Raw genomic sequence first — 3827 nt, 5'->3', positions numbered from 1 at the left:
GAGATCTACTCAGTAGAAGTTCTTCATTATTATTATACTGAGTTCAGTGACTCTTATGTGGTTAAGCTAATAGGAGACCTCTGTTGTTGTTCTATTTTTCACAAGGTAGCTTGTAAGCTGATCTCCTCTTTTGTACCCACAAAACCTCATTCACCTTTAACGATATTTCTACCCACATATATATTCTCTATTTCTCTTAAACAGCTGAGACAGAGCCAATTCAAAGTGTGGTCTATTTGGCTCAAGCAGTGCTTAAAGATATATCTTAGCTCTTTAGCACTTTTCCTTTCCTTCTCCTCTTTGCAGGGTGTCTAATGACTTTATCTCAACCTAGCACATCATCAAACTTTCCTCATATGTTGCCAGAGGCTTAACATCAAAAGATATGGGTACCATTGATGATGAGAGAGGTGGGATAGCCGAGCTAGAGCTAAATAATAATATAATAATAGTGACCTCTTACTAATGGGTGCCGGTCTGATGCCGACAACATTAATAGCAATGGTTTTCAAAGGTAAATGCACTCTTAAAAGCACTTTCAAATGTAAATACTATTGAATGGCAATGTTCAGTGGCCAACAAGAAAATATGCAATCCTGCAGCGGTGTATGATCAGGGGAGACATGCTATTGACACTTATATGAAACAATATTGTGTGATAAAACAGTATTGTGTTGTTATAACATGATTGTGCATCAATGTATGATCAGATACATTAAGTGAATTAGATGTGAAATATATGCATATGCATGCAAACACAATGCTACTAATGGTATTGCATTGCATTTAAATGCACCTTCAATCCACTAAATGTATCCGATCACACAATGATGTGTAATTGTGGCACAACAACACAATACTGTTTTATCACACAATATTATTTCATATGAGTGTCTACAACATATTTTTCCTGATCACGCACCACTGCATGATCAGGTTATTAACATGATACTGTGTGATGACACAGTATTGCTTCATATGAGTGTCTACAATATGATGTTTTCCTGATCGCACGCTGTTGCGCGATCGGGTTATTAATACAATACTGTGTGATGACACAGTATTGCTTCATATGAGTGTCTACAATATAATGTTTTTCCTGATCGCGCGCCGCTGCACGATCGGGTTATTAATGCGATACTGATTCATTACATAGTATTGTTTCATATGAGTATCTGTACTATGTTCTTCCTAATTGCACACTGCTGCACGATCAGGTATTTTTCTTGTTGGCCACTGAATATTGCCATTTGACAGTATTTACATCTGAAAGTGCTCTCCAGAGTGCATTTTACCCTTTTCACAGTGTTTGCAGATTTTTAATCACACAACCCACATTTTAATCACCAACCCCCCTCTAAAAAAGGGGTAGAATAGTCCGGTGGCTATTGGGCGCATCTGATGCGCCTGATGGCGGCGGACGGTGATGGCGGATCATCCCGCCCCACGAACGTCGGGCCGACGTCGGTGATGCGCCTTACGGCCATCAGCAGGCGGTCCTCCGACGGTCTGGATCCACCACGTGACTACGACATCATACATACGTCATCTTTTGACCGCGCTAACCGGTCTTAAGTCGCATCAAAGTGGTCCTGCTGACCATCCCCATATAGTATGCCCGAGCCTCTTACAAGGTTAGAATGACACAGTCTGCCAATTTCGCCGAGGGCCGGCCAATCACAGAGCGACTAGTCATAATGCCCATTACGCACCTGTCCGACGGCTTCGGCTTCGGCAAGCGGTGTCCATGGTACTGCCCCTCTCCGGGGTCCCATTGTCGTGGGCGTAGCCCCGGCCTCCTATTTTATTCCCATTTTCTCCGATTTATTCCACGTTTATACGACCCTCCAAACATCGTCGGTGCATTAGCGCCAGTTTACAAGTCCTAGCCGCGCGCTAACACCTCGAGAACACATCACCGACAGGCACGCATCAGCGCATCAAACGCGCCTGCATCGCCGCCACCTCGCCACCGCATCACGCTTCTTCGGTAACAGCCGCACTCCGATCTCCATCGGACATCCGATCCCCGTCGGCCTGACAACGCCATCAGACATGACACGCCGGCCCCGTCTATCTCCGAGTCCGATCGGCAACGGACATCCTATCCCCGTCGGCCCGACAATGTCATCAGATATGACACGCCGGCCCTCGTTTCTCCGTCTAAGTCCCCTAGACACTAGCAGTCGCCATAGCACCAGTCGCTTATGTAATGCCTGGTCCGTGCGCAGCCTGACTAGTATATAAAGGGCCCCTTTGTCGCTACCTAGCCCCATCTCAACCTCTTGGTTAATTGGGCTAGGTAAGCCTTCTTTTGTATCGTAGTACTGATACTAATACAACTTGGTTAATTGGGCTAGCTGTATAAGCTAACACACAGTCACCAGACCTTGTCGGTGCCGCCTCCTGTTTAGATCCACTTAAGTATCCCTGGTGGTGTGTTAACGCAAGTCCACATCACCCATAGCGCAAGGTATAAGTACTTCCTGGAATGCGCTGATGAGTGTCACCATGAAAGCCTCCGGAGTTCCTCATAGAACTCGGACCTTCGCCTTCCAGTTTCACCTCAGCATAACACCTCGCCTCGCTTCGCTCAGCTTGGCTCCCCTCAACCCTATTTTTGCACCACCATGCCACTACCTCTTTCTACATTGTGACTGCAGGCAGTGTGCCAGGCATCTATACAGACCTGTGAATATAAGCTTAATATGTGACATCAATCTTGCTAAAAGGTGAGATTATAGCTTCAAATCCAAATGACTTTGCAGAACATTTAAGCATGTGGTGGATGCCTCGTACAAAGCATTAGAGATGTCAAGGTGTGGATAGCAAGTGACACAGCTCTCAAAACATACAAGAGATATTGCACAAATGACCTGGACCATCATGGTGAAAGGGCAAGCTTTGTTCAAAAATGCTAAGCAATGCTGAGCAGCTTATGCAGATCTTTGAACATGACAGACAGCCTATCAAATTCTTTCTTGTTGCAGGACCCACTTACATGATGGAAAAGGCAGGCTTGAAACTACAGGATGTAATAAATTGGCAACAAAAATTAAGATGAGCCTGCAAAGGTGAGATTATAGCTTCAAATCTAAATAACTTTGCAGAACATTTAAACATACAGTGGGTGCCTCATATGAGACATTAGAGATGCCAAGGTGTGGATAGCAAGTGATACAGCTCTCAAAACATACAAGAGATATTGCACAAATGACCTGGACCATCATGGTGAAAGGGCAAGCTTTGTCCAAAAATGCATCAAGTGCAAGACTTTTCAAGCCAAGCCTGTCAAAAAAAGAAATACCTATGCAAGGCTGTCTGCCATTCAGGAAGGTCTGTCATTATTTTGCACTCTAATGTGGCAACATGCTTACAGGTACTTTGCAAGCAGTGGTGCTTTATTACTAGAAAAGGTTAATGATTTTGCTGGTGGATTGCAAAGAAGAAGATTTCTGATGTCAATACACAGAGGTGCAATGGTGAAAACATTCACAAGTTATTTGTCAAGATGGCTGAGAGGGTGAGCATTATGTTCTTTATATAGATCAATGCCAACTACTTAATTTATCAGAACTCTGATGATAGCTGGGCTCTGACCAAGAATCATCCTTGGCAGTCATAGAAGCATTGCTACAAGGTTATAAATACTGTCTGAATATCACAATTGAAGAGATTATATGAAAAAGGGCCTTATAATATGCTCAAAAGCTACCTACTGTGCATGCATAAACTGATGTCCAGGAGAAGGACAGAACAGTACAGAAGACATAACAGTGATGTGAAGCTCACACAGTGGCACACTCAAACACTAGAACTAGCACAGC

This window comes from Phanerochaete carnosa (genome assembly GCF_000300595.1).
Source record: "Phanerochaete carnosa HHB-10118-sp unplaced genomic scaffold PHACAscaffold_14, whole genome shotgun sequence".
In the NCBI taxonomy this organism is placed as follows: domain Eukaryota; kingdom Fungi; phylum Basidiomycota; class Agaricomycetes; order Polyporales; family Phanerochaetaceae; genus Phanerochaete; species Phanerochaete carnosa.
Note: the sequence above shows the minus strand (reverse complement) of the source record.